Here is a 12,188-nt window from a genome sequence, read left to right as displayed (position 1 = left end):
TTAAACTGTTGTGCATTGCATTCTGCACGTAAAAAGGAGTAAAAAGAGCGCTTAAACGTCGAAATATCTCAAACGGGAAGGAAATGACGGTCAGTTTTCATCAAAATCGACGAAATCATCGAGATTTGCGAGCTGTTCCGCTTGTTTCGACGGTTAAACGGTTGTTTATTACATTCTGCACGTAGAAAGGAGTAAAAAGAGCGCTTAAACGTCGAAATATTTCAAACGGGAAGGAAACGACGGTCAGTTTTCATCAAAATCGACGAAATCATCGAGATTTGCGAGCTGTTCCGCTTGTTTCGACGGTTAAACTGTTGTGCATTGCATTCTGCACGTAAAAAGGAGTAAAAAGAGCGCTTAAACGTCGAAATATCTCAAACGGGAAGGAAATGACGGTCAGTTTTCATCAAAATCGACGAAATCATCGAGATTTGCGAGCTGTTCCGTCTGTTTCGACGGTTAAACGGTTGTGCATTGCATTCTGCACGTAAAAAGGAGTGAAATGAGCGTTTAAACGTCGAAATATCTCAAACGGGAAGGAAATGACGGTCAGTTTTCATCAAAATCGACGAAATCATCGAGATTTGCGAGCTGTTCCGCTTGTTTCGACGGTTAAACGGTTATTTATTACATTCTGCACGTAAAAAGGAGTAAAAAGAGCGCTTAAACGTCGAAATATCTCAAACGGGAAGGAAATGACGGTCAGTTTTCATCAAAATCGACGAAATCATCGAGATTTGCGAGCTGTTCCGCTTGTTTCGACGGTTAAACTGTTGTGCATTGCATTCTGCACGTAAAATGGAGTAAAAAGAGCGCTTAAACGTCGAAATATCTCAAACGGGAAGGAAATGACGGTCAGTTTTCATCAAAATCGACGAAATCATCGAGATTTGCGAGCTGTTCCGCTTGTTTCGACGGTTAAACGGTTGTTTATTACATTCTGCACGTAGAAAGGAGTAAAAAGAGCGATTAAACGTCGAAATATTTCAAACGGGAAGGAAACGACGGTCAGTTTTCATCAAAATCGACGAAATCATCGAGATTTTCGAGCTGTTCCGCTTGTTTCGACGGTTAAACGGTTGTTTATTACATTCTGCACGTAGAAAGGAGTAAAAAGAGCGCTTAAACGTCGAAATATTTCAAACGGGAAGGAAACGACGGTCAGTTTTCACCAAAATCGACGAAATCGTCGAGATTTGCGAGCTGTTCCGCTTGTTTCGACGGTTAAACTGTTGTGCATTGCATTCTGCACGTAAAAAGGAGAAAAAAAGAGCGCTTAAACGTCGAAATATCTCAAACGGGAAGGAAATGACGGTCAGTTTTCATCAAAATCGACGAAATCATCGAGATTTGCGAGCTGTTCCGCTTGTTTCGACGGTTAAACGGTTGTGCATTGCATTCTGCACGAAAAAAGGAGTGAAATGAGCGTTTAAACGTCGAAATATCTCAAACGGGAAGGAAATGACGGTCAGTTTTCATCAAAATCGACGAAATCATCGAGATTTGCGAGCTGTTCCGCTTGTTTCGACGGTTAAACTGTTGTGCATTGCATTCTGCACGTAAAAAGGAGTAAAAAGAGCGCTTAAACGTCGAAATATCTCAAACGGGAAGGAAATGACGGTCAGTTTTCATCAAAATCGACGAAATCATCGAGATTTGCGAGCTGTTCCGCTTGTTTCGACGGTTAAACGGTTGTTTATTACATTCTGCACGTAGAAAGGAGTAAAAAGAGCGCTTAAACGTCGAAATATTTCAAACGGGAAGGAAACGACGGTCAGTTTTCATCAAAATCGACGAAATCATCGAGATTTGCGAGCTGTTCCGCTTGTTTCGACGGTTAAACTGTTGTGCATTGCATTCTGCACGTAAAAAGGAGTAAAAAGAGCGCTTAAACGTCGAAATATCTCAAACTGGAAGGAAATGACGGTCAGTTTTCATCAAAATCGACGAAATCATCGAGATTTGCGAGCTGTTCCGCTTGTTTCGACGGTTAAACGGTTATTTATTACATTCTGCACGTAAAAAGGAGTAAAAAGAGCGCTTAAACGTCGAAATATCTCAAACTGGAAGGAAATGACGGTCAGTTTTCATCAAAATCGACGAAATCATCGAGATTTGCGAGCTGTTCCGCTTGTTTCGACGGTTAAACTGTTGTGCATTGCATTCTGCACGTAAAAAGGAGTGAAATGAGCGTTTAAACGTCGAAATATCTCAAACGGGAAGGAAATGACGGTCAGTTTTCATCAAAATCGACGAAATCATCGAGATTTGCGAGCTGTTCCGCTTGTTTCGACGGTTAAACGGTTATTTATTACATTCTGCACGTAAAAAGGAGTAAAAAGAGCGCTTAAACGTCGAAATATCTCAAACGGGAAGGAAATGACGGTCAGTTTTCATCAAAATCGACGAAATCATCGAGATTTGCGAGCTGTTCCGCTTGTTTCGACGGTTAAACTGTTGTGCATTGCATTCTGCACGTAAAATGGAGTAAAAAGAGCGCTTAAACGTCGAAATATCTCAAACGGGAAGGAAATGACGGTCAGTTTTCATCAAAATCGACGAAATCATCGAGATTTGCGAGCTGTTCCGCTTGTTTCGACGGTTAAACGGTTGTTTATTACATTCTGCACGTAGAAAGGAGTAAAAAGAGCGATTAAACGTCGAAATATTTCAAACGGGAAGGAAACGACGGTCAGTTTTCATCAAAATCGACGAAATCATCGAGATTTGCGAGCTGTTCCGCTTGTTTCGACGGTTAAACGGTTGTTTATTACTGTCACGTCCCGCGCTCCGCACGTGCCGTAACGAAGATACAAAATTACTATACGCAAATCAGCGCGAGAAAAATTTGAATACACCAAGGAACACACGCTACTACGAAACAAAATAAAAAATTAACAAATGAGGGCGACAAATAAATCCAACTATCAGTATAAAATAAAGTAAATAAAATCAATTAATAAACTGGACTAGATACGAACCAATCAAATAAACCAAGAATAAGAAGGATTATATATGACAAATTTGCAAAATAAAGGAAAAGGAGCAACAAGAAGATATACTACAATCAATCAACGAAGACGGAATATGTAAAATACAAAAGATAGAATTTAAATCAGTAAATAAAATTAATTAATGAATTAAACGAGTCGCGAACCAAACGAGTAAATCAAGAAATAAGAATAACTACAAAAGGAAATAATTGAAACACCAGGAATATATGTGTATATAAATATATTTTATTCAATCAACGCAGCAACAACTTGGAGAGTTACATATAAATATAAACATATATGCCAAACATGTAATAACCCAGAAAATATTAGAAACAATACTTCCAATACTATACTAATAATACAAATCCAACATTACCAAACTATAAATATATGAGTATATAAAATCAATGAACTTATAGTCTAACGAATACATAAAACATACAATATTGCATTATTAAAGAAATAGAGGTTACATCGTCAGAAATATATATATATGTGTGCGCACTCTACATTATTAAATTAAAATTATTAATTTAAGATACATACTTAAAACTAGCCAACATTCGGGTAAAATAATTATAAAATGAGAACTACATTACGTAACATGCATGTATATATATATAAATATATAAATATATAATCTACACTCTAAACCAAACTACCACTAATAATCTAAATGAATATAAAAGAAATAGAACACACAACGCAACACTAGGGACTAAGTAACAACCTATCGACAGGCTAAAACGTTCAAAAATAATTAACACCGCCTCAACTGGGAGAAATGCGTACAGCATAAATATGTAAACCATATCAAACACATAATAATCTGGTAAACGATAGAAATAAAACTCTCAATACTACGTTGTCACATTACAAAACATATATGTATATATGAAAACAAATAATTGACATATAACCTCAAATACACAATTAAAGAATTTATATGAAAAGTCACACTATCAGAAATATATACATATATACTTATATGCGCGTGTGTGTATGCGTGTTCTATTCTACTAAATCAAAATTAACAATCTAGTAAACACGAAATAAACAATTAACATTTCACTTCGTATGAAACTACACCACTACAAGAAACATGTATATGCATATATATATATATATATATATATACGTTTGTGTGTGTTTTATATTATTGAACACTATAAAATAAACTACTTAGCACAATAAATAGCACTATCAAAAAAATTACAAAACATTAGTCACATTAAAATGACACACAATATAAATATATATATATATATATATATTCACATGAACAATACTATTGTCATTTTAACAATAATAATAACAATAAATATATAGTCTAATTGCGGTAGAATAAGGGAAAACGAGCGACACACAGAAAAATCAGTTCGATAAAACTAAAAACCCGCCACTGTAACCTCACTGATGACATTTGCGAGCAGCCATGTTAGATTTATACGCGCATGTCGGAACACACGCAATAATTATACACATTAGATAAATACAAAATACAATATTTCTCAATTCAACTATACGTCAAAACGCCGAAACAAGATTTACACATAATCGATAAATAGATCCGAGATCAATAGAAGTCACTGTATGCGAGGGACATTCGCGGGCGGCCATTTTGAAACATGCGTGGACTGATTCGTACGTGTTACAAAAAATAATAATAATAAAATTATACTTTCGATAGAAAAAAGAAAAGAAAAGGAAAAGGAAAGAACAGCGAAAATAAATATTTAATGCAAAATGGAACGTCGTGCCGAGGTAGCAATAAATAAAGACACGGGACAGGAAGGCCGGGGATTGGTGGAAATCAGCCGCGAGAAATGAATCATAAAACACATTGTTAACAATTTTATTATGCGAAAATTACTTTGTATAAAAATATATATATATATATAATCGAGTAAAAAGAAAATATAAAACTAAACAAATATATTTAAAATGTATAAATAAATAAATATATATATATATATATATATAACTAACATATGAACGGGGTATATCCAAAGCGGCAAAATCGAAATCAAGAAACTTCAGGATGGAACTGCCAACGCGTCATGCGCTGAATACATCGTTCGGAATCACACACGGTTCTTCGGAATCCCACTTTCTCTTGCACTGAAACAACAAAATAGGAAAAGAGATCAAAACCACGAAAACAGCAAAAATCGAAAATCAAATTAAATCCCGGAAGCAACCATAACATGGAAATATTCTTCAAAACCAAACTCACGGAAGATAAATCAGAAGAAATCCTTATTGCAGGAGAGTGGCGGATCGCGCGTGTTGCCGGAGCAAGTGTCGATATAATAATGAGACTCTAGCCACCGGCCCTTCCACGCGCCGAAGAACAAAAATTATTCCCACAGTATTAACATAAAAATTCTCGAGAAAAGACTAGACCAGCATGGAAAGCTCCAAGCCTCCTAGACGCTACCTCAGCAGAAAATAGAACCGATGGGAACTAAGTCGAAATACAGATTTTTGCATTTTCTCACGTACCCGCGATGGGAATCTGGAAGTTAAAAGACAAGATAACGAAGCAAAGGAGACATCAACGATTACAGAATTTGCATTCTCTCACGTACGAGTTCGGGAACCCCAAACTGCAGCATCCCGATTCCCACGGAAGCGAACCACCAGTTGACCGCCACCCTGTGGGGGATGTTATTATAAATAAACGCAGCAACACAGAACATCGTCCATTATTCTGTCGCGAATTATACGTTACGTTTCAGTCCATTACTTTGTCGTTAATTGTACGTTACGTTTCGGCTTATTATTATATTGTCAATTCTACGTTACGCCATAAAATATATTGTCGTCTATCGCGCATTGCACCTCGACGGTCTCTTATTAATTGCTCAGTTTAAGTCACAAATTAAGTTAGAAATCTTTCTAAGTGTTCATTTCATTGGCGAGATTTAAAAACATCCTTATAAATAAATATATTTATACCCGCGACGTTTATCCGAATAAATAAGCCGCAAGCTTATTCAGAGTGTATTTCTAATTAAAAATAAATAAACTAAAGTTCTAATAATAATTATACCTGAGTCGAATAATTAAACCAAATAAAAAAAATTTCACCGACGACTATTACGAGCCGATGGCCCCTGACGGAACAAGGTAAGAGTCTCAATTTTATAAAATTTCCTTCTTCTCTAGTAATTTCGCCACATCCAGGAACCGAATCCGATTTACTTATCATCAATTAATACATTCAATTTCGTTTCAATTTTGAGAATAAACAAAGCGTCATTCGCTGCGTAGGCTTGCGAAAACGGTGTCTTCAATTATTGAAACACTCATTGATCTTCGCATTCCTCCTCCCACTGTTGGCAAAACATTGCCCGTCTTTGGGCAAGGCTTGCGAAATCACACGAGTCTTACGCAGAGAAGACTATCAAATTCATCATTAGATCTAATTAACCGATATTTTCATTCTTGCCATCGTTGTATACGATTATAAAACAGAATAATTCCCTTCTGAATCTTAACCGAAGGATCATTCGCTGTGTTGGGTTGTGGATAACGGTGTTTCGACTATCGAACCATCTATTGATCTTCGCATTCCTCCTCCCACTGTTGGCAAAATACTGCCCATCTTTGGGCAAGGCTTGCGAAATCACACGAACCTCACACAGAGAGGATCATTGAAATCATTTTCTCGTGATCACTCAATTCGGAAGGCAAGAAAATCGAAACGGTAAAAAAATCACCCTAACAAATGAACTAAGGTCCAGTTCAATGATAGATCCATTGGCGAAATTAAGAGAGGAGGAGAAGGAAACGTAAAGATAAAATTTGCATCAAACGAGGAAAATTCAAAGTCTTAACCAATCCATTAACGCGAACACTCTTGTTTTACCGTCCCTAAAACGCTATATATATATATATAACAACTTGAATAATTCCATATTCAAATTTAAATAAATTCTATACAACGAAATTGAACCGAACTCTCAAATAATTCCTACATACAGATATATACATACACATATATATATATATATATATATATATATATATATATATATATATATGATTCTAAATAATTCTATACTGAAGTTTAGATAAATTCCGTGCGACCAAATCGAATACTTATTTTTATCCAACTTTAATCCTCTCCCGTGCGAGTATCCCTGCACATAGCAGGTTAGCCGAAAACGTGGAAATTATTTATCAGTAGCCTAACACTAGTCAACGCTATCCATAAGTAATTAATTTATCAATAGATTATTTCGAAAATAAGTACAAGGAAATTTTTCTATTCGAAACAGTCCTCAGACTGTTTCTGGTGGCAGCAACTACCGTGTGAGAAATATTTCTTATACAGTCAATTAAATTTAAATCTTTCCCTTCAGATTAAATTAAAATCAAAAGTTTGAATTGACTTTAAACAAGTACGTAACAATAAACTTTCAACTTAGAAATAGATTTTAATCGAAAACCTTGATTCAATATCTTAAATATAATTATATCGTGTAAGTTTTCCCCTCCTGACGAAACTCAACTAAATCGAACTAAATTGAATTAAATTAAATTAAAACAAAACAAAATAAATTAAAACAAACACAAAAAACAAATTAAAATTAAAACAAATAAAAAAAAAAAAAAAAAAAATCTTGCGAATTCAACGGTTTAAAATCAATTCAAACAAACAGGAACGTAACATTAGATAGTATAATATTTTTTGGTGGCAGCGGTGGGATACGCTCCACAGAGGATTAAAGTTGTTACATTTATCAATAAATATATACCTAAGAAATAATGGCGACCGGACTAGAATCATTAGACGAAGACTTAGTCTTGACGTTATCGGAGAAACTCAAAGCATGGGATGCGAATTTTCGCGACATGAATACAAAACTCGTTGAACTACAAAACGGCGTGTATGAACTCAAAGCAAAGCAAGAATCTAATACACCCGCATCGTCGCCTACGACACAACAAGAGACGGCCCAGCCGAGTGGATTTACCCAGTCAATTAAAGTAAAAGACGCGATCGTATCGGTGCCAGTGTTCGACGGCTATCGACCATCGGTATTTCAATTTTTAAGAGCTTGCGAGCGCGCGCGAAATATGATTCCTAGGTACCAAGAACCACAATTAGTAAAATTATTAACCAATAAACTCCGTGGACACGCGTTCCTCGCCATCGAAGATACGGAATTAAGGAGCCTAAACGATTTTGGAAATAAATTAAAGGACCTATTCGGCCCAAGGAAATCTCTTAATGAATATAGAGGGGAATTAGGAACGATATTTCAACGACCCGGGGAACACATATTAGATTATATGGACCGAGTTAGAAACCTTAGATTGGCAATAATGGACGGAGAAAAGGGCGACTACGGAATCATTTCCCCCGATATCCAAGAAACTATAGATTGGGAGGTAAGAGAAGCTTTTGTTAAAGGACTTCCGAACGAGGTATATATGCGAGTAAAGCTAGCAGGATACCACACTTTAGAAGACGCATATCGTCAGGCCGTCCATGCAACAAACGAATTGAAACAAATAACCGATAGAACGCGACCCACACGACCGACTCCCTCAAACTATTACAGACGCAATAACGTACGTCCTCCGAACGCTAACAACAATATCAGGAATAACCGCCAAGCAGTGAAAGCAACACGAGAATTAAAACAAGTGAACGATATAATACGATACCAGCGTCCGACACCTCCGAATAATTATAACCGAAACAACGCTCATTCCCCATACAATAGTAATTACATCGGAAACAACCACAGGGATTGGAGATTTGTACCGCCGTCGCGGAAATATCTAAACAATCCGGGAATAGAGGAAGATGCCAGGAAAGGAGCAAGAGCAATAATCTGGGAAGAAAAATGCATAAGTAAATACCTCGACAGAAATCTAAGTCAAAAGAGGGATGACGATCATTTGAATCAATCAACTTTTCAACGCAAACACCATTCCGTTGCTGTGATAAGGGATAACGTCACTTTAAATAGTAACAGGACGCACGACACCACAGACAGGATCATCAGCGAGAAATTTTCCGAACTCCCAAACAAGATAAACAATACTAATGCCAAGGAACTTGCAGAAGAATCGGAAATTAGAAAACTGAACGACGAAACGATAGGCAACGATTATCCACTGCCTAATACCACGGAGATATTGGACCCGCTGGGAAGTGCGAAGTGCCTCTCCACGTTCGACTTGGCAAAGATACAAAAGCAAGGCTCCACGAATTTCGTGAATGTTTCAAACATAATAGAAAAGGAGATAGCGAGTGTATCTCACTCAAAAATTTTTATTAAACCATCAAAAAATAATTTAATCGGACTCAAAGCCAAGCCATTAAATTGCAAGGAAGATCAGACTACAGAGAATAAAAGTATACCTATCCCTATATCCGAAACAGAATATATAAGCAGAAAGGTTTGTAATAAAAATTCAAAGAATAATTCTAAATCTACCGAAAATATTCCTAAACGTTCCGTACAAATAAATAATAATTTAATTATAATAAGCACTTCCAGTGAAACTATTCATCCTGAAAAGCTAGAGAAAAATCAACGTGTTGCGAATAAAGTAAATAAAGAAGAATGGATAACTAAGGAAAAGGATTCTAAACATTTTCAAGCCGAAAAAACGCAAGTTCAACGTGCTCAAAGAAATAAAAAGGGAGAAAATAGGGAATCACCAGTCGAGGATATATATAATAATTCGAATAAGTACGCTAGCCATTGGATTATAATTGGATTAAAAATACTTCATTGGTTGTTACATCTAGCATTTGACGTAGATAACATGAGTGCTAATCTTATGATTCCTCTTGGAAAATATAGATGGTATCACACTATACTATATCTAAAATATATTTGGGTTAATATAGCTATGGCATTTTCAAAAATTTGTATTTTAAATGCTATTGGCAAGCAATTGGATAATTGGATCGGTGTCAGTAAACTTGCGTGTTGGCGCAGAATAAAAACTAAAATGAAGAAAAGGAAGTGTGACACTGTTCGTCGAATAATACAGATAGTGGAAACCTAAAAAGGAAAAAGAAAATTATTAAGTGTGCTCCGATTATTGTTTGAATATAAAATGTGTTAATTCAATGAATAATTAAAATAGTGAAAGTGAAATTTACCTTGTGAACAAGTAATCATCATACAAGAAAGTGTATGTGCAAATATAGGTTATGGATCCCTGTTTGCGGAATACAATGTACGACAGCCAGCTGAAATAAATGAATGAATTAACTTCAAGTGTTTCAATGCAAAATACAATATTACTAAATGTTATAACAATATTGTGATCAAATCAGAAGGAAGAGTGACACTGTTCGTCGAATAATACAGATAGTGGAAACGTAAAAAGGAAAAAGAAAATTATTAAGTGTGCTCCGATTATTGCTTGAATATAAAATGTGTTAATTCAATGAATAATTAAAATAGTGAAAGTGAAAGTTACCTTGTGAATAAGTAATCAACATGCAAGAAAGGTGTACGTGCAAGTATAGGTTGTGAATCTTTGTTTGTGGAACGTAATGTATGACAACTACCTAAAATAAGTGAATAAATTAGTTTCAATTGTTTCAGTGCAAAATACAAGATTACTAAATGTCATAATTATATTGTGGTTAAAACAGAAGCAAGTGTGACTCTGTTCGTTGAATAATACAGATAGAGGAAACCTAAAAGAAAAGGGAAGATTATTATGTGTATAAAACGTGTTAATTCCATGAATAATTAAAAGAGTGGAAGTGAAAATTACCTTGCGAACAAGTAATCACTATACAAAAGGTTTACGTGCAAAATAGGTCATGGATCCCTGTTTGCGGAACACCATGTACGACAGCCAGCTGAAAGTAAATAAATGGATTAACTTCGATCGCCTTGATACAAGATACAACACTACTAAACGTCATAGCAAGACTGTGAAGGTGTGACACTGTTCGTCGAATGGCACAGATAGCAGGTAACCTGAAAAAAAAAAAAGGGGGAGAAAGATTACAAGTGCTCCAATTATTGTTTGAATATGAAAAGTGATAGTTCAACGAATATTTAAAACAGTGAAGGTGCAACTTACCTTATAAACAATCAAACGCCATACAAGGAAGTGTACAGGCATGAATTTCACAGATTAGTAAAAGAAATAAAATAGCTGATAAGTATAGAAAGTCGTTAGGAAGATAATTAAGATAGATTAATTGGAAGCTAGTAATAGATAGAACCGGAGTAAAAAGATAGTATATTGTATTAACTATTATATCTAACATGTAGAAGCATATTTTGTAATACACAATAGCGGTCGCTCACACAATATATCATACACATATTGAATTAATAAATTAAACAGTACCTTTATGATCGCAGACATAGGATGATTGAAGGCAACCATAGTAAGTATCCAAGGTAATACCGAAGAATCTGATGATGTTGTGAGAATGATCCAGGTAAGCAACGCAGCATCAAAAATCTAAAAAGGAAAATTTTTTTTTTACAAACAATGTTAATCTAACAAATAAGACTTAATCACTAATAAAGGAACTAATTCATATCAAACATAAAATAATAACAATAAACATAAGCAATACAAGCAAACATAAGCAATAATAAAATTAATAGGGAAATAAGAAAGGTTAATAAACACAGAAATAGGTTAGAAACTAACCACGATAGACTAACTAAATATTAACAAGTCATGACTGAACTTAGTACCAAAGAATAAAGTTATAGTACATGAAAGCGACTGGTAACACAATACACAAAATACTAACTAAATTAAACGAGACTTATATAAACGCAAGTCACGTATAACCAAAACAATGACCATTGAAATTCGATAACAATATAACCCATGTTATTGCATTAAAGTAACACGCGGTATTTACACACACAATACCATGAAACACAAAACAATATTACAAAACACTACTAAATAAAATCATAACCAGTTATTTCAATAATACATTACTGTTGACATTAAAACAACACCATACCAGAGATACACGCGAGCGACCATGTTGGAAAAAGTCCGTCGCGCACACCCCACACACACACACCTCAACACGAATAATAACCAATACAATGTAATATAGGATCATGATAGCTATGTTAGGTACTAATAAAAAAAAAAAAAAGAGGAGAGTGAGAGAAGGGTAAAAAAAAAAAAGAAAAAAAAAAAGAAATAATAAATAAT

General features: G+C 35.1%; 1 long non-coding RNA gene across 1 annotated transcript; it reads left to right on the top strand.

Moving 5' to 3' along the window:
- Nucleotides 1-10,012: 10,012 nt before the first annotated feature.
- Nucleotides 10,013-10,854, top strand: LOC138188990 (uncharacterized). Its single transcript, XR_011175788.1, has 2 exons — nt 10,013-10,164; nt 10,790-10,854. It is a non-coding gene; the product is annotated as an uncharacterized LOC138188990 (long non-coding RNA).
- Nucleotides 10,855-12,188: the final 1,334 nt, after the last annotated feature.

This window comes from Bombus flavifrons, chromosome 18, assembly GCF_040668555.2.
Source record: "Bombus flavifrons isolate JBK064 chromosome 18, iyBomFlav1_principal, whole genome shotgun sequence".
In the NCBI taxonomy this organism is placed as follows: domain Eukaryota; kingdom Metazoa; phylum Arthropoda; class Insecta; order Hymenoptera; family Apidae; genus Bombus; species Bombus flavifrons.
The sequence above is the reverse complement of the archived record's forward strand: the minus strand, read 5'-3'. Positions and strand labels throughout refer to the sequence as shown.